Source organism: Mauremys mutica, chromosome 1 (assembly GCF_020497125.1).
Source record: "Mauremys mutica isolate MM-2020 ecotype Southern chromosome 1, ASM2049712v1, whole genome shotgun sequence".
Classification (NCBI taxonomy): Eukaryota; Metazoa; Chordata; order Testudines; family Geoemydidae; genus Mauremys; species Mauremys mutica.
The window spans coordinates 296,936,425-296,962,383 of NC_059072.1; the positions used below are offsets into that span (position 1 = coordinate 296,936,425).

At 41.6% G+C, this 25,959-nt stretch overlaps 1 long non-coding RNA gene across 1 annotated transcript in view; it reads left to right on the top strand.

Moving 5' to 3' along the window:
• LOC123354179 overlaps positions 1–23,986 on the top strand; it is a 58,671-nt gene extending 34,685 nt beyond the window's left edge. Inside the window, exons 3-4 of the long non-coding RNA XR_006574649.1 lie at positions 22,698–22,769; positions 23,311–23,986. This is a non-coding gene — a long non-coding RNA (uncharacterized LOC123354179). The remainder of the gene's footprint in view (positions 1–22,697; positions 22,770–23,310) is intronic.
• The last annotated feature ends 1,973 nt before the right edge of the window (positions 23,987–25,959 follow it).

Genomic DNA, 25,959 nt, shown 5'->3' on the forward strand with positions numbered 1-25,959 from the left:
ATAAGAAGTTGCTATCCAAGTATAAGAGACTATTGGAACTTCAGAAATGAACTTGTGGTGATTTTCAAGGCCAGTAAGGTAATTCCAATGAGCCTCTGAAAAGAGATGCTACAGAAGAGCCATGAGGATCATTTAGGAATTGAGAAGTGCAATCAATGAGCATAAGAGAGGCTGTATTGGCCATGGATCAATCACAACCTCACTAATGTGGTAGGAAACAAGCCATGCCCATTCCAACAGACAGAACCAGCGAGACCTCATCCAGTTCCACAAAGGCCTTATGAGAAGGTCGGCATTGACTTCTTTACCTAGCAATCAAAGGATTATTTAATAGTCACAGATTATTATTCTCTGTAACCAGAAATTTTTGCATTGCACAGTACTAATAGTAAGTCAGTGATAGCTGGCATGAAGGGAAACTTCTACAGACATGGATGAAGTCTTTAGCGATAATGGATTACAATTTTCCAGTGCAGATTTTAGGCAATTTGCCATAAATTGGGATTTTCATCACAAAACATCAAGTCTAAATTACCCCCAATCAAATGGACTTGTGGAAAGGCCTATACGGACAGTAAAGAACTTTATGAAGAAGACTTTTGACAGTGGCGGTGATTTGTATAAAGTGTTACTGGTTTACTGAAGTGCACCACTGGAGAATGGCTTTTCTCCAGCTCAGCTATTAACGGGAAGAAGGCTCAGATCTAATTTACCAATTGTGACCAAGTTCTGTCCTTGACTGCGTGGGTCCTGCATTTCCTGACGGACTTTTGCTAGCCTCAGAGGCTCCCTGTGACCCTCCATGTAGCCCTTCTCTCTCTAGAGGCAAGGGTCACAGCTTACTGAGCCATTTTCATCATAAATGAACAATGGAGGTGAGGAGAAGCAATCCTCCCTCGCACAGTCTCTGTTGTCTCCCACTCTCAGTGATTAATCAGGGACGGGAGGGAGGGAGGGAGGGAGCCTGGGCCCACCCTCTACTCCAGGCTCCAGCCCAGGGACCCTAAAATTAGCAGCTATGGTAACTGACTTTTTGGAAATAGGACATGTACATTTCCCTGGGCCACTTCCCCACAGCAGGCCCCCACTCAATATCTCCTTCACTGTTACCTCAGGGCCTCCTTCCTTACACCTGATATGGATTTGTACTGCTTCATTCCTCCAACAGCACAGCTCACTCCTGACACCCACACCTCACTGACTAACTGGGAGGCTTTTAACTAGTTCCAGCCAGCCCTTGATTGGCTTCAGGTGTCCCAATCAATGTAGCTATCTCCACTACCTTCTAGAAGGATCTTAATTGGCCCCAGGTGTCTTGATTAACCTGGAGCAACTGCCATTTGGTTACCATGGTACCAGGGATTTGTTTAGCCTGGGGCTAACGTACCTGTTCCTCACTACTTTACTGTAGCCATCTGGCCTTGCCTCATCACACAATTACTGATAACCTGCTGAAGTCTCATAACAATGAAACCAAACAATGAAAGAAAATCAGAAGTGGAAGCAGATATCTAGTTTGACAAAAGGGCCTGTGATCTCCCATCTCTTAACCCAGGTGATAGTGTGCCTGAGGAATCACACCTCTAATACTTGGGGCCAAAGGGATACCATTAAAGAACAACTGCATCCAACTGCATCTGTTAGTCTTTAAGGTGCTACAGGACTCATTGTTGCTTTTTACAGATCCAGACTAACACGGCGACCCCTCTGATACATGTTTCAACATAGTCAAAGAGATCTATGACTAATCCCAGAAAGTTCCAACACATTGACAGCTGATCTCAACTCTGGCAATTCCCATTTGACTGATCCTTTATCCTCCTCAACGCACAAAGGAGAAACTGTCAAGAAACAAGAGAACAACTCAGACTCTAATGGAAGGCTGATACTGAAAAGATCAGAGTGGGAGATTAAACATTCTGAAAGAGTCAGAGATTTGCTAACCTGCCTGGAGAAGGACTATTTGAGGAAAGTGAGTGGTAAAGATTCACTCCAGAGTGATGTGCTGGTACTCTCTCCTCTCTAGGTAGTTGACACATTGGATCTATTGAAATGTACTAGATGGGTTGAGAATGTAATGCATTTGTTGTTAGATAGTTGTTAACTATATAAGAGTTAATTTTGTTTTCTTTAAGAGGGAAGATGTACAGATATGTTTATGAAAGATTATTATTTGGAGATGTTCCCTCATAAGGGACTGTGTTGTGAGTGTGGGAATTTGGAGAAGTGCCCTAGAGGTGGGGGTTGGGAACACCGGATGGCTGTGTACCAGAGACGCTGTCCGGTTTGTTTTATTAAAGTTTTATTCCTTTCTCATTCATCGGCTTGTTATTTAATGAATGTAAAGATCATTACATATCTAGTCAAAGCTATTTATCAAAGGTGTTTCTATGACTTCCATCACCATAGAGGCTGAGCTGCCTTCAATCCATTAATAATTGAGGATGGTGTTAGACAACATCTACTAGGGATAAACATTGTTAATTCAGAAGGCCTGGATAATTCGTACCCATGAGTCCCAAAAGAGTTGGCTGAGGAGGTCTCTAGTCCAGTGATGTTAATTTTTAATACGGAATACCAGGGAAATTCCATCAGACTGGAATAGTGCTAATGTTGTTCCAGTATTCAAAAAGGGCAAGCAGATGACCTGGATAACTGTAGGCTAGTTAGTTTGACATCAATCCTGCCAAAATAATTGATAAACTGATAAAGTTGAAAAGGATAGGAATATAATAATTCCAGACAACATGGTTGTGATGGGTTGGATCACAGAAACCCCCTGGGGGTGTTGTCAAGACTACTTCTGCCCCTGCCTTCCTGCCCCATCAGCTTAGGACTTCAGTGCCCTGCCTGGTTTGAGCCAGACTTGCTAGCCTGCTGCAAACCCAGATCCAGGTCTGAAAGCAGCTAACAGATGCCCAACACTCAGATGCTCAACTCTCAATGGGATCTAAACCCAAATAAATCTGTTTTACCCTGTATAAAGCTTATGCAGGGTAAACTCATAAATTGTTCACCCTCTATAACACTGATAGAGAGATATGCACAGCTGTTTGCCCACCCAGGTATTAACACATACTCTGGGTTAATTAATAAGTAAAAAGTGATTTTATTAAATACAGAAAGTAGGATTTAAGTGGTTCCAAGTAGTGACAGACAGAACAAAGTGAATTACCAAGTAAAATAAAATAAAACACTCCAGTCTATGTCTAATTCAGTAAGAAACTGAATACATATAAGATCCTCACCAGTTCCAGAATGCTCCCTTTTACGAACTAATCTCCTTTTAGTCTGGGTCCAGCAATCACTCACACCCCTTGCAGTCACTGTCCTTTGTTCCAATTTCTTTCAGGTATCTCTGGGGGTGGAGAGGCTCTCTCTTTAGCCAGCTGAAGACAAAATGGAGGGGTCTTTTATGGGCTTAAATAGACTTTCTCTTGTGGGTGGAGACCCCCTCCTCTCTCCTATGCAAAGTCTAGCTCCAAGATGGAGTTCTGGAGTCACCTGGGCAAGTCACATGTCCATGCATGACTCAGACAGAAGCCATTGCCCACATGGTATCTTGAATGTTTCTAGGAAGACTTCTTATGTGGATTGGAGTATTCCAAGATGAATTGTTCCTTAAGTGCTTCCTGACAGGTCACTTAACTGCAAATTCCTTTCTCCAGGAACTGACCAAATTCTCTACTAAGGTTATTTAGAAATCAAGCCAGTACATGGCCAATATTCATAACTTTGAGTACAAAAATGATACATGCATACAAATAGGATTAATATATTCAGTAGATCATAACCTTTACAGAGATATGTTACATGGCATATGCAGCATACAACACATTCTAGTTATGTTATAGATGTTATATAGATGTCACGGATATATATCTTTATTTGTTCTGTTAACCCAATTATCATAAGATCAATTCCTGCCCCTATCCCATCTGTGGCATTCTGAACATCCATAATTAACCATAATCATTAATATTAGTAATTTGCATAAATCATTTCTTAATAATTCTTATGAGTCAATATGGTTTAACTGCCTAGATACTGCATAGCAACCTATTTGCAAAAATCCTCTCACTCCCATCTGGCAGCATTTTGTGGTGTACTGTACCCTTTGTGGTCACTTGTTTACCTCCTCAGAATGAGAGTTCAGAATGATGACCTAGTGTTATACCTTCAGGCCTACACTATTTTAGCTAAATCCCAGTCTTTAGCATAACTACTCCCACAAGGCCTTACACTAATATAACAGGCAGTGACTCTTGGCAACTTTAATAATCCCAGTTACTCATGTTTATTTATTTTCATCTACTTGCCCCTATGCATGTTGAAAATAAGCAAATCATAGCTGTCAATCAGATACTCCCGTGGTGTTGTTAAACTTATAGCAACAGCAAATACTGGGAGAGCAGGGGAACAGTCATAGGTCAACATAGCAGAGGGGCCATGATTTAGCCCTTAACTTCTCTGTTTCAGTTTCCCATCTGTAAAAGGGAGATAATATTTCTCTGCTTCACATGTAAGGCTTCACATGTAAGGCTTAGTTCATTAACACTTGTAAAGTGCTTTGAGATCATCTGGTGCAGGGCAGTCTACAGTTACACAGGATCCTTATTGTAAGTACTTTGATTTCCAAATCAATCTTCCAGATCTAGTGGGAGCTGCCCAGTTCTAATTATATATCTACCCAACATGTGAGAACACTCCCTTTTAATAATGCTTACAATTGTTGACTCCCTCAGACAGGGACATGATGAAGCTGGCATGCATTATACTATATATTTGAATTTTAAAGAGTATCACTGTGGGATTTTCTGGCCTGTGCTCACCTTCTGCACATGCACACAGTAGACCTCTTCATTCTTAGACAAATATGTAAATAACAAGTCAAGCAAAAGATCCTTCGTCAGGCTCCTGTTATTTGATACCAGGTGCATCAAAGACTCTTGTCCCCATCTGCCTGTTTCATCTTAGATATGAAAACATATTAATTGTGACACTCATATTAATTACATCTGATTGTTTAGGGCATGAGTTACTGAATGTATCTCGCAGTGCAGGTGACATAGTTTCCAGTGCAATGAACTATAATAATCATGGCAAAAAAGACAATTTATTTATAATTTACTCTGAAATTTGGTTCTTACAGAAAATAGGTATATCTTTCAATCACTAAAGAAATTACAGTCATTTTTGTTGTAGTAATTTTTCTGTTATAATTTTGCTTAAGGAAGAAAAATGACTTGGATGTAATTGGTTTCTACTATATTTTATTCTTTTATGTGTACACCTGTCATCTCCTCCAGTTGTCTCCCAGATTTAAGTCTGCAGAACTGGCTCTAGCTCAGGGTGGTATTTGTGATGCACTATGGATTGTATTGAAATATTTTTGAACTCATTTAGAGTATGGCATTTTATGGAAGAATAATTAAAATGATTCGCAGTTACTTCAGCATGGGATGAAGGGGGGAGCAAATTTTAGATGTGAAGTGCACTCATCAGGTTCACTCATTGCCTGATTATTTTTGCATCTATCACATTTGCTTTGCAGTTAGTTAATGTCAACATTTTAGTTGCTAAAAATGTGGCAGATAAAAGCATTTGTGGAAAGAAGGGAAACTCCGTTCTCACTGGCAACACAAATACACTTGCAATATTCGCCTGTAACCTACAGAGGAGAACTGAACAATGGAAAATACTTCCCTATTTCAAACACTATATCAAAAGCTCTGTGTGATTCACCTCTGTGACCTGCTTGAGCTTCACTCGACAGGGAAGTAGGAAACTTGAGGTTGACTTGCTCCACCACACCATGTCTTTCACACTACAGTGTTACTGCCCAGACACAAAGCTGGTCATAAACTGCTGGAGATGGTGACAATCATTTGTTTTTCTGTACACTCAAAATTCACAGTAGGCAACCCGTAATTGTTTAACTGTGTTATCTCAGATTGTTGTTTCCTCCATAAAATATCGGAATTAGGGAATGCCAGTCTGCTGCCTCCCCATCATCAATCATCATTGTGGCTTAAGCTGCAAGAGTTTTGGGGGAATTTTGTCTGTTATGGGCAACAAGGAATTCAAAACTCATCTGATAAAACTGCCCCATATGTCTCAATTTCAAGAAAGAAAGGTTTTCTCCACACTTAAAATTAAGTCATATAACTCAGCTGGGACTTCACATTTTCCTCAATTGATCTTTGTGCTACTTCTCTCATTTTTCAGTTGAAATTCAGTTAGGACTGGGACATGTTGTTGTCACTTTGTTTACATTCACACTATTTTCTGCTTTTCTTCCAGGGATCCCTGATGATATGTCTTCATCCTTTCATTTCCAGCTTATTTTGTCACATTATCAGAATTAGAATGTGTTTGCATGCATTTCAGACCCTTCGAATGTGACAATGACCTTAGGGTCTATGAAGGGCAACAAGATGTCAGAAACAGGACTTGCTGTTCTACTTTCACAGTCTTTGATTCATAGATACAACTGTGAGAGTTTGGGAAACAAACTGCCTCACATTTAAAATCCAAAAATGTTCTCTGAGTCTTCTGAGCTTGTGAGCCTAGGATATGTTTGTTTAAAATCATGGGAGAAAGGTAATGTAACTACAGGTCAGGTTCTGACCTAAATTGCACCCTGTGCAGCTTCATAGGAGCAATGAGTGTAAGTCACAGCAGAAATTGACCGTGAAGCCATATCCAGCCTCCCCTCTGTGTTTTTTTTAACTGTTTATTTTTCCTTTAAATTATTGCAGGTGAATTTGGTTCTCTTCATAAGACTAATTTACACAAACACATAGCACTGTAGATCACCGTAGAGCTCTATGGATGTGAATTAATCCAAATGATTCCTTGTGAATTGGGTAGGCAAGTGTCTGAGAGAGGAAACTGGTTGAACATGGATTTCCCACTTCTCAGGGGAGTGCCCTAACCACTGGGCTATAGAATCATTCTCACTTGTTCTTTAGCCTAGTGCTGCTGGTGGTGCTTTTTTCCCCTTTATGCTGCTTTTCCTGGTGAGGGTTGCTGCGGCAGCATGGAGAGTAGGGAGGACCAGACCTCCTTTTCCTTTGCAACAGGTTCTAGCTCCTCTTGGGGGATTTCCCAGTGTTCCCAGGCCAGCTGGGAGATATAATCCCTTCAGCATGTCCTGGGTCAGCCTCGGGGCCTCCAATCAGTAATGTTCCCTCTGATCTTTTACATCCTTGTGCGGAATGAATTTTGTTATGTGCACCAGTATGGAGGTGATGTGGGGCTGAGGGATTTGGAGTGTGGGAGGGGGCTCAGGGCTGGAGCAGAGGGGGTCAGAGTGTGGGAGGGGACTCTGGCTGGGGGTATGGGCTCTGGGGTGGGGCCGGGGATGAGAGGTTTGGCATGTAGGCTGCCGTGGGGCTGCAGCAGGGGAGAAAGGACTCTCCCCAGCACTCTCTTGCCAGAGCAGCCTGGGGCTGGGGTAGAGGTGCCGCTCCCTGGCTGGAGCAGCTCCAGGACTGGGGTTTGGGGAGAGATGCCTCTCCCTGCTGCACAGCCCTTGATAGCCTGCTGCACAGCCGCACAGCTTAGAGGGAACTTAGACGCTCAGTGAGATGTGCCCAATAGAGCTCCAACGGAAGCCTCACAGGGGGCAATCCTTATCAGGTGCCTGAACCACCTCAACTGGCTGCTCTTAATCCATAGAAGTAGTGGCTGTACTCCAAGGCCCACCTATATAGCCGAGCTCCACACCCTGTCTTGGATCTTAAGCCCAGCCACCCTGTGGAGAAACCCCATTTCCGCTGCTAGTACCTGTGATCTCGTCCTTACCCAAAGTTCATGACCATAGGTGAGGATGAGGAGGTAGATCAACCTGTAAACATAGAGCTTCCTCTGAGAACTCAGCTCCTGCTTCACCACCACGGATCAGTACAGCGCCCGAATCATTGCTGCCGCCGCACCAATCTGCCGGTTGATCTCACCCACTTGTCATCACTTGTGAACAAGACCCCTAGATACTTAAACTTGTCCACTAAGGGCAGCTGGACTCCCTCATCTGGAGAGAGCACTCCACTTTCTTCTGGGAGAGGATCATGACCTCTGATTTGGAGGTGCTGATTCTCATCCCAGCCGCTTCAAACTCAGCAGCAAAATGTTCGAGTGCACGTCAGAGATCACAGTATGAAGAAGCAAGAAGGACAACATCATCTGCAAACAGCAGAGATGCCACCTCCAAGTCCCCATACCAGATGCACTCCACAGCTTGGCTGTGCCTTGATATCCTGTCGATGAAAATTACGAACAGGAGTGGGGATAAGACACACCCTTGGCGGAGTCCAACATCCAGCTTGAATGAACTTGATTTAATGCCAAGAATATAAGCGCACCTCTCACTATGAGAATAGAGGGACTGGGTAGCAGGCAAAAGCAGCACCAACACTTCATACTCCCACAGAACTTCCCACAAGACATCTCAGGGAATGTGGTCATATGCCTTCTCCCGGTCTACAAAACAAAAGTAGACTGGATTAGCAAATTCCCATGACCCCTCGAGTATCTGGGAGAGAGCAAAGAGGTGGTCAGTTGTTCCATGGCCAGGACGGAATTTGCATTGTTCCTCCTGAATTTGAGTTCCACTAACTGGCATAACCTCCTCTCCAGCACCCTGATATAGGCTTTGCCGGTGAGGCTGAGGAGTGAGATTCCCCCTATTGTTGGAGCACACCCTCTGCTCTACTTTCTTAAAGATTGGGACCACCACCCCAGTTTGCCAGTCCAGAGGTACTGCACCCACCTTCCATGCAACATTGGTGTGTTAACCATGACACCCCAACATTTCTGGTGCTTTCAACATCTCCAGGTGAATCTCATCTACCTGCTGCCTTACCACTACGAAGTCACTTTACTGCCGTATCAACCTCAGCATCAGAAATAGATCTGATCTAATGTCCATCGAGTTGGGGAGTTCCTCAAAGTGCTCCTCCCCCCCTCAACGATCTCTTCAGTCTAGGTCAGCGTTTCACCACCCTTACTGAGTACAGCCTGGGCAACATCCCACTGTCCCCTCCTAATGTGACAAATGGTTTGCCAGAACACCTTTGAGGCCATCTGGTAGTCATTCTCCATGGTCTTTCCAAACTCCTCCCATGCCTGGGCTTTCACTTCAATGACTGCCACACCTCTTAGCCAGACAGTATCTCTCAGCCATATTAGGATTCTGGAGCATGAGCATTGCTCCGAAGGCCTTCTTCTTTGACTTGACAGCTTCCTTCACCACTGGAGTCCACCAGAAAGTCCTAGGGTTGCCACCATGACAGGCATCAACTGCCTGCAGGCCATAGCTTTTTGTGGCTGCCTCAACGATTGAAGCCCTGAACATGATCCACTTGGCATATTGAATTAGTTATACAAAGTGTAATAGCTTCAATTGGACAGTCTGAGATAGCCCCACACCAGAGTGTCCCATAGCCCAGTGATTAAGATAATCGCTTAGGGCAGGGATCGGCAACCTCTGGCACGTGGCTCACCAGGGTAAGCACCCTGGTGGGCCGAGCTAGTTTGTTTACCTGCTGTGTCTTCAGGTTCGGCCAGTCGCGACTCCCACTGGCCATGGTTCACCGTCCCAGGCCAAAGGGGGCTGCGGGAAGCGGTGTGGGCCGAGGGATGTGGCTGCCGCTTCCCACTGCCCCCATTGGCCTGGAGCAATGAACCGCGGCTAGTGGGAGCCGCGATCATCCAAACCTGCGAACGCGGCAGGTAAACAAACTGGCCCGGCCCGTCAGGGTGCTTACCCTGGCAAGCCACGTGCCAGAGGTTGCCGACCCCTGACTTAGGGTTTGAACAGGAGTCTTCTACCTCTTTTCTCATCAGACAGAGTGGGTATTTAAACAGTGGTTTCCCACATTCCAGGTGAGTTCTCTAATCACAGGGAAAAGGCTATAAGGGAGCCCCTCCCTGCCTCAGCTGTTTTGTGTAGAGTTAAGCATGTGCTGCTGCCATTTCTTACAAGAAGAGGCTGAGGTGCCAGACTTCAGGAGAAGGTTTCCAAATATGGATCCCAAGAGGAGATAGTCCAGCCTAACTCTGCGAGGGATGGGGTTTAGCATGGACCCCTCTTCTTGTCATCTCCCGTTGGCTAGCTTAGGAGGCTCCCACCTAGCGTGCTGGCTTTTGTGAATCCCAATTCTTAGGAGCCTATATCTCCCCATGCAATGTGTATTGATCCGAGGTGCCCAACTCAGAATTTGTAGACTCAACTGAGTGCCTAAAAGTTAGGCCTTGCAACATTGACTATTGTAGTACCTAAATCCTTTTTATGGATTTGGGCCTTAGGCATAATGAGATTGCCTACAATGCCATGTAGCCAATTTGCAGCTGCTAGAAGCAGATCTCTCCAATGGCTGATGATTGGACACTAGATGGGGAGGGCTCTGAACTACTACAGATAATTGTTTCCCAATTGTCTGGCTGCTGGGTGTCACCCACATGCTCAAGGTCTAACTGATCACCATATTTGAGGATGGGAAGGAATTTCAGACAGGGTCATATTGGCAGAGACCCTGATGGTTTTTTGCCTTCTTCTGCGGCATAGGGCATGAGTCACTATTGTAAATGGTGGATTCTCTGTAACTTGAAGTTTTTAAATCGTTATTTGATTTTAAATCAGCCAGAGGTTAGGAGTCTATTACAAGAGTGGGCAGGCAAGTTTCTGTGGCCTGAAATGTGCAGGAGGTCAGACAAGATGATCATGATTGCCCCTTCTGGCCTTAAAGTCTGAGTCTATGAGTTTAGCTTTAAGAATGTAAATAATCCCATCCTTTTTAAGCAAAGCACTGATGTGCTGATTAACTTTAAGCACAGGCTTAAGTGCTTTCTGTGAATTGGGACCTTAATCTTTATTACTTCTTGGACACTTTTTTCTGATTAGTCATTATTTTATTAGGAAAATTCAAATGGACACTGCTATTATTAAATACCTAACAGACCTTAAATACCCTCCTAATGAAAGAATATGGAGTTTTCCTCCACGTGTAGCCTCCTCTCACTCGTTTTCCATGGGAAGAGCCATTTTGGTTCTAATAGTTTATGTATCTGAATTATATTGTCTATTTATAGTAGCCTTTAAGTACCTTAGAGCAGACACTATGTCTCCTGTAGGTTCAGTTACAGTGCCAAGCACACCATTGGTACTCAACAAATAAATAATGAGGAGTTTGTATGTCCCTGTTAATTATAATATTTTTTCTGAATAACAAAATGAAGACACTTGAAGTACAGAGCACTATTCCCGAAAACAAATTAGGAGCTGAATTTGTGTTGTGGCTCTTTACACTGGCCTCAGTGGGCTGCAAATCCGCTGTAAGGCTTCCTGCAGAAAAGATCCCCACTTTAGGGCCCCCCTCTGGCTGGAGCACAGCTGCTGTTGCAATACAGGAGGTGGTTCTGGAGACAGAGGTGGGTGTAACTGGAGTGGCTTTGTGCTTCTGCTATTCTCTAGCTGTCACATAGCTTTGTGGGGACTGCTGTATCCAGGGAGCAAATTAGGGTAGATAACTTGCAATGGGTTCTGTAATTAGGCCTCTGGCAGTTCCAGGATAGGAGAAGTGCATTGCCTCCCCTGAGTCCCTGTGCCAGGCTCTGCACCAGTGTAAGAATGAATTCAGACCCCCATGAGAAAGAGGTGCTCTGATGCCATGGTTATGACCATAATATGGGAATTCTGCTAGGTATAGCAGGCCTGATTCCAATCTCAAGAACATGAGTGTAACCCTGTTGACTTCAGATGAGCTAGTTCACATTTATACTGATGTAACTGAGACCAGAATTAGGCCTGCTTAATCTAATGAATTAATGTATAAAGAAATGCAAACCTTTTCTTTATCCTGGCTTCACAACCCCCTGGCACAAAAGCAAAGTGAAGAGCCCTGCTTCTTCTCAAGAAAAACAAATCACTGCCACCGTCCTTTCCCTTGCAAAACCTCAAATGACGAGAGAGAGGAGAAAAACTGTTTGCAGAGAACATTAAATCAGCTAAGAACATACTGTTACGGAAAATGACATTCCTCTTCCAAACATCCATTAGTTTCTGATAATCAGGAATTCTCGGATGCTTGAACATTCCATTAGTAAGACGCAGCGAGTTAATTGTAATAATTATCAACAGTTTTAATTGCTTTGTTATAATGTATTTTGCAGTTTGACAGTGTGAAATCAATATGCACCTTTAGGAAACATCCTTAGTGTGATTAAAAACAGGCTCCCCTATGCCCTCTCCTAACCTTAGATGGGAACATAGAATTTTTTCAGTACTTGTGCTTAGAAGGATTAAACTGAGTGGCTATTGTCCAACTTGGACCTTGTTGTTAAAGGGGAAGTGGAGTCTTCCCTTAAAATTCATTTCAATCCTACCAGATTTAACTTTTGGATGGAGGTAGAAGAGATCATCTGGTCAGTTTTCTTTAACTTGTTTGCTTCAACTGCTATTCAGAACTTACTGCTTTATTTCCCTATAATGCTTTAAGCTTACAAAGAAATATTTTGTTGCATGCAATTGTGCATTCTATAGAGTATTTATAGTTGTCATATTAACAAAAAATAGGGTGAGATATACTATAATATATAAGTGCTGATAATGATTTCCATTCTGGAAATCAAAACACTTAAACTATAAATTATTTCAGCCTCACAGCATCCTTGTGAAGTAAATAAGTGCTAATAATATGCTTGTAGACATGGGTAACCAAGGCAGAGAAATGTGGAAATACATTTCCACCGCTGACTTGCTGTATAACTTTGGGAGACATGAGTGGAACCTAGAAGTTCTGAATCCTATTCCTTGCTCCAACTGTAAAGCCATATTAGGTCTCTTCCGTTATATAGTGTAATAATATCTGTGGTGGTTCAATAGATCTGATTCTCTTCTTTATTTGCAATGATTTATCTGACTATAAAAAAATTATAAACATAGTTTGTGTGCAGCCTCCACCTTGGATTCCCTCTTCAAGGGTAGTAAATCCCTGTAGCTGCCTCAGGAGCTTTAAAAGCTTTGTTATTTTTTTTCCTGTGAAAAAGCTTTATTATGTGCACACAATGCTTAAAGAGGCTTTGCCAAACACAAGCTTTTAAAGCAGCTGTGTGGGATTCCTTTTTCAGAGAAAGGAGTCATTGTGGCAAGTCCCACAAGATACTGTAGACTCCAGCAGTTTGCCCTGCAATTCTGGCACACTTGGCAGCTGATGTTACGCTACATTTCGGGTCCTATCTTACAGGCAGACTGCTAGTTGTGCCAAACTCTGAGGTAATTTTTCTATATAGGTCAATGGGAGTCTTTCAGAAGGGATCTTTCAATTGGGTCAGGTCCTAGATGAATATCTACTAGGCAGTAGATGAGACTTCTAAACTGATTATCTATTGTCTAGCCTTATGTTAGACTTGAACTGAGGTGAAAGGCCAGTGTACTTAACACACTGTGCCAAGGAGCTATGTGAAAGTGCCCACTGCTAATGTAACTCTAGTCCCAACCCTTGTTGAAAAAATCACCTCCCGAACAAGATTAGTCAGCATTTTACCCTATTCTGAATAAAAACAAGTTCAATTTTACCAGCTTTAGGGAATGCTGCTAAATTTTACATATCTTGCAGGGATGTAGGCTGAGATATTAGGTCCGGATTCTCAGTTGATGTAAATGGGTGCAGCTCCATTGACTTCAAAGGCTTTTCAGTGCATTTTATTATGTGCTTAACATGAACAGATATGCTTCCTCTCCCATCTGCAAGAAAGAGGCCGCTAACTCAAAACTTTTCTCAGCTAATACACCAGAGCAGCCGTTTGGACTAGCTGTTGACTTGAATGGAGCTGAATCCATTTATACCAGTTGAGGATTAGATCCTTAATGTTTCTTTTCAGGTCCATCGTAATGCATGAGTCCCACCAGGATCCAGGATTAAAAGTCCAGCTGTAGTTCCAAAAAGCTCATGGGTGGGAGCAGTATGGTTTCTTGTTGCTACTCTGCTCTTATGATCTGTAAGTAAACAGAACTTTAACCTTTTGTACGTTCAGTGATACGTTATTTGCTGGAGCAGCTGATGTGTCAGACCCTAGCTGATTCACAAATGACATCTCAGGAGCAAGCAGACTGTGCTTCATGTAAAATCCAGTTGTAGCACTGTCATAGTGGTTGGAGTGCTGTGTTGTCTTTTCAATAGCTGTCATTCCCCCTGTCAAGAGCTTCAAGTGTATTCAGAACGTATTCCTTTATTTCCTTATAATGACTAATAATGATTCACAATCTTCCTTTCTCCTTCCTTAGTTCTAATAACACATGTTTTTATCCTTGCTGTCTTAAATCCCTCTCCTCACTCTTAAGGGAAGCTTCTGAAGCAAGCAGATTCTGGACTCATACTCTGAGTCTTTCAGAGAGTCCTTAATAGTTCCTGAGGATGTTTCCTTTTTTAATACTGCCCCTTGCTACTTCAGCTATTCCACTATTTTCAAGATTTTGATTATTGTTGTCATTATTCTAGCTAGATATCTACTTGGAGGCTGCTGGGGAGTGTTCCAGAGAGACATAAGATGCACCCTACCTTCCCCTGAGCCCAAAAGGTCAGCAACACTTCCAATCCCTGCTGGTCCTAAAGGCAGCAGTCTTGTGGCTATTCTTTAACCCTGACCTCTTGCATAGGTAAAACTGATGCCAAGTCACTGAGTTGACAGAATATATATAAACTCTTAGTTTCTAATACAAATTTTCAATACCCTGGAGCCACTTTCTGATTTTTAACAGTGTTATTATTTTTTTGATGGTACTTGACTTTTTTTTTTTTTTGGAACTGCAACTATTGGTGGTTATTACAAGTGACTTAACACATTTCTTTGTATAAAGGCAACTGATTTCTCTGTGTCTCTCTCTCTTTCAGGAACTGGAGTTAGTGCTTGCTTTCAATTCAGATGGCTTTTGCTGCAGTTATTTAAGAGCCCTTTTTATTATTTGGAGGAGTCTTTTGATTTCCTTAATTTCTATTTCAGAAGCTGGCTTCCTTTAGTCTGTGGCTCTGGCTTTGATAGCTTGATGTTATTTCTGGATGTCTTTGCCTTTCCTTTGGTGAAAAAAGTCTATGCCAAGATGCCACAGACTTAGGCAAAAATGCCTATGGAAGGCTGTTCAGAGGGACAAAAGCCATTTCAATGACATGTTAGTGACTGTGTTTAGAGGCTGGTGAATGCACATGTGCTCTGGCTGCTAATCAGAAACAAAAGGGAAGATTTTTATGGAGGGAAAGGCTTTTTATTGAATGATTTTTGCTCAGTTGATTTGTAGAACACTGATTACACTTCTATATTTTTTCAGAATCCAGGTCTTAGCAACAGCTCATCGTGGCACCATGCTATGTCAGAACTGCTGCAGACTTGAAAGGCTTTTCAATGCATTTTATTATGTGCTTAACATGAACAGACATGTTTCCTCTCCCATCTGCAAGAAAAAGGCCGCTACTTCAAAACCTTTCTCGGCTAATACACCAGAGCAGCCCAGTGGACTAGATGTTCTGAACTAGTGTAACTCATTGAGGAGCAAGAATCATCACCACAGGGGTATAACAGTCGCACCAGGCTGCAGTATCTCCATTTATTTTTAGACTTCTGCACCACAGCTGGAGCTGACTACTCCTGGAATAGTAGTTCTGCCTTTAGAAAGTAAAGAGAGCTGTGTTCATAACTTATCCTCAGAAAGGTATTAATAATTAAAAATAGGGCAATGTATAAAATATATTATTTAAGGATAGTTTTAAAGATGGCCTGTGTAGCAGTAGTTAACATTCAGTGGAGTAAAAACTGTAACAAATTTCACTAATAAGATGTTAGGTATTCAGGATGTCACACAAGCCATCTCTAAGCTACTACTTGTAAAGGTGGCCTAAACATAAGCAAAATGAAGTGTAGACACACCCTTTTTATTTCTTTCTACTGCATTAAATAGCTCGATATATATATATTTAAAGGTTTTATTCTACATGCTTTTTACCTTTTAAATATTAGGTTGTCACTTCCTTGCATGTTCTGGAAGACAGGCAAACTAGTGGGACATACTGAGGGACTAAAACTTGAGCAAGTATGATTGCTTTTGTAACTAACTATTTAACTCTAACTTCTGCAAAACATTTGGGAGAAAAGCTTTCTCTGTGCAATAAAGGGCTGAGTAACTTATCACTTATCTAGTCCTCAAAAGAGTTCTTAAATAAAAACAGGAAAGACATAACTGAGATGGGGGAAAAAGCCACAAACAGAATTTTATTTTATGTGGGAAAGAAATTCAGGGTTTCTTTATATATCACAAAGAAGAAAACTAGGGTGCAAACATTATGGTTTTTCCCTTTGCGGTTCTCATTTAAAATTTACCTTGGTTTGAAAGAGAGTGGCCATATTTGTATTCATACAATTTTAAAAGCATGTTTCTAGTATATTATGAGACCAAGTTTGAATTCTACCACAATAAGTATTCTGAAACCCTGGTTTGACTAATGCGGTACCCAAATGGGGTAGTTTCAATGTGCTAACTTGGATTAAAGTATTTCCTTTTACATCACAGTGAAACATACTGAAAAACATACTTTAGCATTATTGTGATAATGTGAAAAAACATATACTCCCAAGTTTGCAGTCTATACATCCTAGGCCTGATTCTCCCCTATATTTTACCATTTTTTTGATGGTGTAAGGCCATTGATTTCAGTAGAATTATACTGGCACAAAAGTGGTGTAACAGATTAGAAAATCAGAACTACTGACTTCAGCATTTCTGGATCATGAGAAAAGAAGATTTAGTATCCTGGAGCTGCCAAAACTCACTAGGGTATAGTGGTCAAAGAGTAAAACAACAAACATAGCAGAGAAGAGACTTAAAATGTTGTTTCTTCCTCTGATAACGTATGTGCACTGTTACTAAAATAATCTTAAATGAAGATTAGAAAATTAGGCTTTCATTCTCCGATGAATATATCTGTGAACACATATTGCAAGGAACAATCTTCCAGGATTTGTAATGCAATATTAACGAAAATGTAAAACACTTAATATATTCCCAAATGCACATGAATCTAGTTAAAGATGGGTAATCTATTTGTTTGCTTAAAAAAAACCCCAACCCAAACCTTCAACCACTGATAATTTGAAAAGGAAGCTTGCTGGGGAGGGGCGGAGGGAGAGGGGATATTGTCAGAAAAGAGAGTGTCTGTTAAAGCAAATACATATGTTTATCTCAAGAGAAATATACATATAATATACAAAACATGGTTAAAGGTGGGAAATATTTTTTATTTTCATATATTTGGAATAACCTAAAAGAGTCCACAGCTGACTCTGACTTGTACTCTGTACTGAACCAAAATCATGATAAAAGATATTTCCCTTTTCAGTATGGCGTACTCTCTCTAATCAAAAAAGTTTCCAGCTCTATTTTATTTAGGTTCTTATATCAGGCCCATCACTATGGTGTCTAAGTATTTTTCAGAGTTAAAAATCATACAAGGTGACTTATCAGTAAAGTTTCCTCTTCAAATTCCCCCCAGGGTGAATAAGTTATGTTAGATTTTTTGTGAGTGTCCCAGAAATGCTAATAGATTTGGAGTTTCTGTGTGGGAAGGCAAGGTCAAAGACAGTGGGATTTGCATTTGGACCTGAAGGTGGTGAGGTTGGTGATTATTTTTAGTTGCTACAGGAGTGAATTCCGAAACCTCCATCAGCTTTACACAGGAGCTTCACCCTTGAGGGTAGACAGAATTTGTATGTGCACAAAGGCAAATGAGAAAAATAGTTATTCACAATACAGAGATATCTAGAAAATAAATCATGTGAAAGGGGTGAGCTACTGAGATGCTCAAGTTAAACAAGATACAATGGATCAAATGTCAGCCCTAGTGAGGAGAATTTAACACAGTGATGGCTAAGTTCTAGTGGCTAACACTTCTAGTGTTCATAATCTTACGTGTATTTGGGATATGGTATAAAATAGGGTTATCCTGCATTCCTCCTAACACAGAATGAAAGAGGAACAGTGTGGAGAACCTATTGAGAAAAGCCTTTAGTATAGATGATTGAGTTTTGAACTGTGTTCATTTCTTAGAATCTAGGAGAGTTGTGAATATTGCATGTAAGGCACCTCTGCCAGTTACACAACTATGGATCAAAGACTTGCTGTGCAAAGCAGGGAAATTTTTCTGTCTACTCTTTATAGTGTACCCTGTCTGTAATCCCTCATCTCTTCCCCTACAGATCTTGCTGTCTTATCCTTTTTCATTATCCACGGGTCTTGGGTTGACAAAGCATATATTTCACTCAAGTATGTGTGTAACTATACTGTTGACATAACATTATGTATCTACTGTAGAGTTGGTGGCTGACTATATTATTGAAATGGAAGGTGGAAAGAGGGAGTTCAGAATTTTAATAGAAGAAGCAAGGCTCTACTGAGCATATAATTTCCTTTCCTAACATGTTATGGTCTGGATTCTCTCTTGCTTAGGTATGACAATTTTTTTATTTTCATGATCTACTGATTTACCACGATAGGTAGAGTTTCAATCATTATAAAAAGGGATAGGCGTATACTCTCTGGGATTTTCGAACAAAGAAACAAAGGAACATTACAGTGTTATAAAATCTGTTTTAGAACACCTCTTTTCTTCCTTTCTCACTTATCATTCCAGATGTTTGCTAACAAAGGATTACTCTGAGTTCAATTATTTGCAAGATACAAACCCAAGTGTTAACATTCTGTAATGGGTGATTCATGTAAAATTATCTCACTAGACATTAGGGTATGAATATCCCTGTAAAATGAAAGAGTTCTTATCTAAAAAGAACCTAAAGGCTGATTTTTCCCTCCTTCAAGAGTCTCCTTTCATCAAACACTGAGCATGAAAATTTGAAGTGTGGAAGGGTGTTTCTACTCTTCATAGTATGATAACAGCCAGGGTGGTGAGAAGATTTTTTTGTGTGCATAAATATGTTCCGTTCATCTGACTGCAACAATACTATGAGAGGAGGGTTGGATAACACTGGTTGTTGGAGAAACTGGGAATAAAACGTATATGTTGGCTCTAGTCTGATTATTTTTAATTACATATTCAAGATTTGCATACACATGGAACACTGGTGATAGGGAGTGGTAGGACTCATTGTCACGACTAGAGTTATAGAGTTTAAGGTCAAAAGGGATCACCAGATCATCTAGTCTGACCTCCTGTATGTCACAGACCACTAAACACCTCCCAGCCACCACCACACGAAACCCAACAACCAGAAATAGACCAAAGTATTACAGCCCTCAGGAGACTAATCTCTTATGTGCCACGGGCAGAGAATAGGAGGGACTGAAGTGACCAATGCCTGAGGCCCTGCAATAGCAGGGAATTGATTACATGATCTATACCCAGATGAACCTAGCTAGTGGCCCATGCCTCATGTCCTAAAGGATTATGAAAACCCTAGGGTCCATACCAATCTGCCTTGGAGGAAAAAAATTCCTTCCTCATCCTGAATATAATGATCAGTGACTGGCTGAGGCTGTGAGCAAGATAGCATAGTCTACTGCAGGACGCACTGCTCTGTAACTCAGCAGATGAGGGTTTTCTTTTCAGCTTTGCCACTAAGCTGCTGTGTGGGCTTCAAGAAAGTCAGATTCCCTTTTGTTTCCCTTCCCTCCACTGGGCGGTCTTGTCCAATTAGATTGTTAGCTCTTCATGGTAGGAACTGCCTCTCACTCAAGGACAGACACGATTTCCCACAATACACCACCAATAAATTCCTAGTCTGGCTCAAGGTAGTCAGGTTCTAAGAACCGGGGGATATACCCCATAAATCCTAGTGCTAAACTCCAGTAACTGCAGTGTGGGCCTTGGAATGAGTTGCGTGTGACTCTGCAGTGTGGACATTTACAGGTGGGCTTGGCAAGCCAGAGTACCCTTTGCTGTGAAGCCATACCATATCTGTTTGTAGAATACCTGGCACAATGGGGTTCTGCACTAGGTGTCACTGCTTTATATATATATACTTTCTAAAATTGCTCAAGTCCCACTAACTCTCTGAACTTGAAAGTGAAAAAATTAGGAAAACTTTTAGGAGACAAAAACGTGTAAGATGCCATCTGCAGCCTCTGAAAGGAGATTGCACTTTTTTCACTGAGAGACCAATCATACTTGAGATTAGATTACTCTTTTCTTGATATTCATCTGGTTGCCAGAGAAATTGTTTGTCAGATTTGGCTCAATTAGCATTTCAGGATCATTCTCCGCTGGTAAGAATGTTAATAGTAAAGGAAACTAAAGGGTGGATAGCACTGGTCAATGGATAAACTTGAAATGTAGTGTAATGATGCCACAGATAACTATCTAGCTAACCACTACACCCTTGAGATTTCTTGTCCCTTGTTGTGATGGGGACCAGAAAGTGAGAAAGGGCAGGGCTATCTTAATAGTGTCAGGAAGGAAGCAGTCTCGGGAGTTGCACGTCAAAAGTTTCTTCCAGTATGAGAGGGATTGCTGGTGATACTTGCACCCCCCATTTTAAATACAGGGAATCTTTCTCAAGAGTGTTAGAATCTTGCAAACTTGGAGAAACTTTTGAAGTGTGACTGCTTTGGTAAACCAACAACTTCTGGCTCTTCAGGATCATTTAAGCCCAAATGGAAAAATGACAGAATAGTGATTTAGTAACACTTTGAAATAAATGATCAAGACTATTGGAGAAATAAATGTAATTGATATTATCGGAATGGTGTATGCAATTAGAGCACCTAAAATATTTTGTTATGAGAAAGCCAACAAATCTGACAAACCTCTACCTTGGCTTTTTCAAGGAAATCATTTTAAATGTATTGAAATCTTGGAAACCTTGCCTGGCTGTGAAATACATTCTTTAGCAATTTTTTTTCCAGTCTAGCACTTTGCCTGTAACCCCATCAAAGATAGAGTGAGAGTCAGACTGCCAAATGAAATGGAAAACATAGTCCTTGGTTCTGGCTACTGTTAGAGCCAGGATTCTGGACTAACTGACTCACTGGTCTCATGTAGTGTGGTTGCTCCTATGTTCCTGTGTTCCCTGCTGTGTGTAAGGTAGTTATAGCTGGATTATATTCTACCCCCCAACACACTATTTTTAACACTAAGGCCTTGTCTACCGTGGTGGCAGCATGCAGCTACATGTTGCAGTGGAGTAGGGTGCATCCACACTGGTGTGTAGCTACACATGGAAATGAAAGGCTCTGGCACAGGGGAGGCAGGAGAAAAGGCTCTGGCAGCAGGGAGCTGTCAGAGCTTTTTCCCACTGCTTCCCCTGCCAGACTTTTTCCTGCTGCTGGGGCCTTTCCCTGTGGTGGGGAAAGGCTCCTGCAATGGAGAGGCAGCAGGATGCTACACTGCTAAAAATAGCAGTGTAGCTAAAAATAGCAGTGTAGCCATGGGAGCCACTGCTTTTCTGTGTAGAGAGCCATGTAGGGTACATACCTCAAGGTTCTGATGTGTCTACTCACCTAAGCAGTGCCTCACCATCTACACTGCTACTTATAGCTGTGTTATGGGGGCATGCAGTATATGTACTCTACACGCTGTCGTAAGTGTAGGCATAGCCCAAGTTAAACTATATTTAAATATGAGAAGAGGACATGAGGAGGCAGTTTATCTAGACAGGCAAATAAATCATCTGTGCTGTTGGCTTAAGTGTGCCGTATCCCAGTCAAATAGAATCAGAATAGTAACTGTAATGTATTTAACCTCTTCCAGGTTAAATGCAATGAATTACTGTTATTCTTCTGAGTGGCAGAAGAACTGTGATTTACTGGTGGCTGTGCCCTCAAATAATTTATCTTTGGTGTGTGTGTGTGTGTGTGTAATTAACAGATATTTAAAAATAAGAAAGGTTGACCTCCCTTTAGAACCTGCCAATTACTTATAGAGTTTGTTGCCAAGTACACCAGGAGTAAGATTACATACAGGGCTGCCTGGAAACAAGAATTCAATTTCACAAAAACATTTGGTATGGGAGAGATCCCTGGTATAGCCAGATGGTTAGGATACACTGCTGGGATTTGGAAGTCCCAGGCTCACGTCAGTAGTCTGAATCTAGCAGACTGAACACTGGGTCTCCTACATGAGTCCCCCAACTGCTTGGCTATTCTGGGCTGGATCTCTCTCTCTCTCTCTCTCTCTCTCTCTCTGTTACAGGAAATTTCCTCCTGGACTTGAAAAACAATCCTGACAAAAGTTTATTCATAACCAATATGTTTCCATCAAAAGTTCTGGTTTCAACAAATTGAAAAATGTTTAGCTGAAAAGTTCCTGACCAAATTACATAGAGAATTGTACTTCCAACTTCAGACTTATGCCCAAATCCCCTCATTCCTAACATTTCTGAATGGGTCTAATGATCAGAAGGTCTAGTGTGTAAATACATCCATTATTCTGAAAATAACATCATAATCAGAGAATGTATTTGGCAACTCAACTCCCTTCTTCTTCGAGGAGTGCTCCTCAGTGGAAAGGAGGGGTGGAGTTTTGTTGTAGATGTTGGATAACACTGTGAGTCCAAAGCAAGCATCTGATGTTGACTGTTGTTCTATAGCATAGTGTTCTGTGAATGTGTGGGCTGATGCCCAGCCTGCTGCTCTGCAAATGTTGGTAATGGGGACATTGTTGAGAAAGGCCACAGAATTTTTTTTTCTTTCAATGTAGAAAGCTAATGCTCTGCAAATGTCTGTGTGGATGCATCCCTTCCATCTGCATGTGGTTTTGGAAAAAACACAGGTAAGTAAATGGGTTGGTTCAAATGAAAGGGGGAGCGACTTTGGGTAGGGACTTGAGGTGTGGTCTTAAAGTAACTTTATCTTTAAAGAATGTTGTGTAAGGGGGATATCCCGTTAGGGCACCTCACTCTTCGACTAATCTGGAGGATGTGATGGCAATGAGGAAGGCCATCTTCATAGATAATTGTCGTAATGAGCCAATTGTGAGGGGTTCAAATGGCTTTCCCATAAGTCCGCATAAGACAAGGGTGGGCAGTGGGTTCCTTATTGTGGAGCAGGTGTTCTCAATGCCCTTAAGAAAGCAGTTAGTCTTTGGGTGGGCAAATATAGTGATTCCATCCACCTTCTCTTGGAAAGCTGTGGAGAGTCCCAATTTTTTAAGTTCAAATATGTAGTTCAGGACCCTTGTTAGAAGGGAAGATGTTGGTACGATCTGTTTATCTTAGCACCAAATGCTGAATTGTTTCCACTTATGGATATATGTCTTTCTCATATTCTTTCTACGACTGTTCAGTAATGCGTCTTTTACTTCCTCCGAATAGGCCGTCTCAACAACCACCTTGAAGAACCTGCACAAGGTAAATAACCTTCTCTTCCTCACTCAAGTTGGGGAAGACAGTCCCCTATACCAATCCCCAAATTCTATTAAATTTTGATTACATTTGAGACATTAATAACTCAAAGCAGTTATTAGGTATCAGGATTTTGCATTGTGGGCATGGGCCAATTTAATATTATCTTTGTCAGTGGGGAGATTTTCAAAGGCCCAAATGGCAGTTAGGAACCCAACTTCCACTAAAAGACAATAGAATTAGATGCTTCAACTGCCCTTTGTGTCTTTGAAAATCTCCCCCTAAATTTGTAAGTATGGTCACAATAGTCCCTTCTGGGTTTATAATTTATGAATCTGAAACCTTCCCACCATGGGAGTTAAACTCATTTTAGGCTCATAGATTGGTTATGCTGAGATCCACTTCATTTACTTACTGATGGGATTTATTTTCCTTGTTTCATGCTGAAAGAAAAGTTAAAACATGCTGTGCTAGTTCATGAGTAACTGTTGTTGGTTTGACTTGTTTGGTTTTTTGGGGTTTGCTTTTTGTGTATATTAGTTATGACAAGTCACATAGTTTGAGAAGTCAAGTTGTTGTAATATTATTTTAAAAGAGAAAGCTCTGTCAGATTTTTTTCCTGTAGAGTGTCACATCCATGTGGAACACCGTGAGAGGTCATTATGGATCTGTATGCAATCTGTATATCCCAGAAGGGTTGCAGAATGACCTTTTTCCTACACCAGGGTTTCTCAAACAGGGGTTGCCACTTGTGTAGGGAAAGCCCCTGGTGGGCCAGGCTGGTGTGTTTACCAGCCCTGTCCGCAGGTCCAGCTGATTGCAGCTCCCACTGGCCGCAGATCGCTGCTCCAGGCCTCCACTTCCAGCAGCCCCCATTGGCCCGGAGCAGTGATCCGCAGCCAGTGGGAGCCGTGATTGGCCGGACGTGCGGATGGGGCAGGTAAACACACTGGTCCACCAGGGTCTTTCCCTACACAAGCAGCGACCCCTGTTTGAGAAACCCTGTCCTACACTGTTCAACCTCCTCATGAAACAACAAGCAGAGACAAAGAAGGGAGTGCATAGTGCTTCCAGAGTACTGCAAATAACTCCAAAATCTCTTTCTTTATGCGTAACAGTTAATTTAGAGCCCATTATTTTGTATGTATAGTTGGGATTATGTTCTGTCATGTGCATTACTTTACACTTAACATTGAATTTCATCTGCCATTTTGTTGCCAAGTCACTCAGTTTTGTGAGATCCCTTTGTAACTCTTCATAGTCAGTTTTGGACTTAACTATCTTGAGTAATTTTGTATCATCTGCACCCCATAATGCTTTATGGAAATATGTTTATGAATGTATATATGACATAACTGGAATATGTTTTATGCTACATATGCCATGTAACATATCTCTGCAAAGGTTATGATCTACTGAATATATTCATCCTATTTGTATGCATGTAGCATTTTTGTATTCAAAGTTATGAATATTGGCTGTGTACTTGTTTGATTTTAAGTAGCCTTAATAAGGCATTTGGTCAGCTTCTTAAGAAAGGAATTTTCAAGTTAAGTGCCCAGTCAAGAAACACTTAACTGACAAGGGAACCTTAGAAGACTCCAATCCACATAAGAAGTCTACCTGGGGACATTCAAAGTAGCATGTAAGCAATGGCTGCCACTTGTAAGGAACTGAGTCATGCCTGGACATGTGACTTGCCCATGTGACTCCAAAACTCCATCTTGGAGCTGGATTCTGCATAGGAGAGAGGAGGGGGTCTCCACCCACAAGATAAAGTCTATTTAAACCCCTGGGAGACCCCTCCATTTTGTCTTCAGCTTGCTCAAGGATACCTGAAAGAAACTGGAACAAAGGATAGTAACCACAGGGGTGTGAGTGATTGCTGGACCCAGACTAGAAGGAGGCTAGTCTGTAAAAGAAGCTTACTGGAACATCTCTTAGGGAGAGATTTCATCTGTAATCACTTTCTTACTGTATTAGGCTTAGACTTGCATGTTTTGTTTTATTTTGCTTGGTAATTCACTTTGTTCTGTCTGTTATTACTTGGAACCATTTAAATTCAATTTTTTGTATTTAATAAAAATCACTTTTTCCTTATTAATTAACCCATATGTCCATATCTCTCTATCAGTGTTATAGAGGGTGAACAATTTATGAGTTTATCCTGTATAAGCTTTATACAGGGTAAAACGGATTTATTTAGGGTTTGGACCCCATTGGGAGCTGGGTACCTGAGTGTTAGAGACAGGACAACTTATTAAGCTGTTTTCAGTTAAGCCTGCAGCTTTTAGGGGTCGTGTTCAGACCTGGGCCTGTGTTTGCAGCAGGCAAGCGTGTCTGGCTCAAACAAGGCAAGGTTCTGGAGTCCTAAGCTGGCAGGGAAAATGGGCTCAGAGTTAGTCTCAGCAGTCCCAAGGGGTGTCTGTGATCCAACCCATTACAATGTTGAACAGCACTGGTCCCAGTACAGACTGCTGGAGGACACCACTATTTATCTCCCTCCATTCTGAAAACTGTTTATTCCTACCCTTTGTTTCTTATCTTTTATCTGGAGTGCCTGGTAATGCTTTCAGGATCATCTAACAATCCTTAATTTAATTTAATGACAAGCCTTTT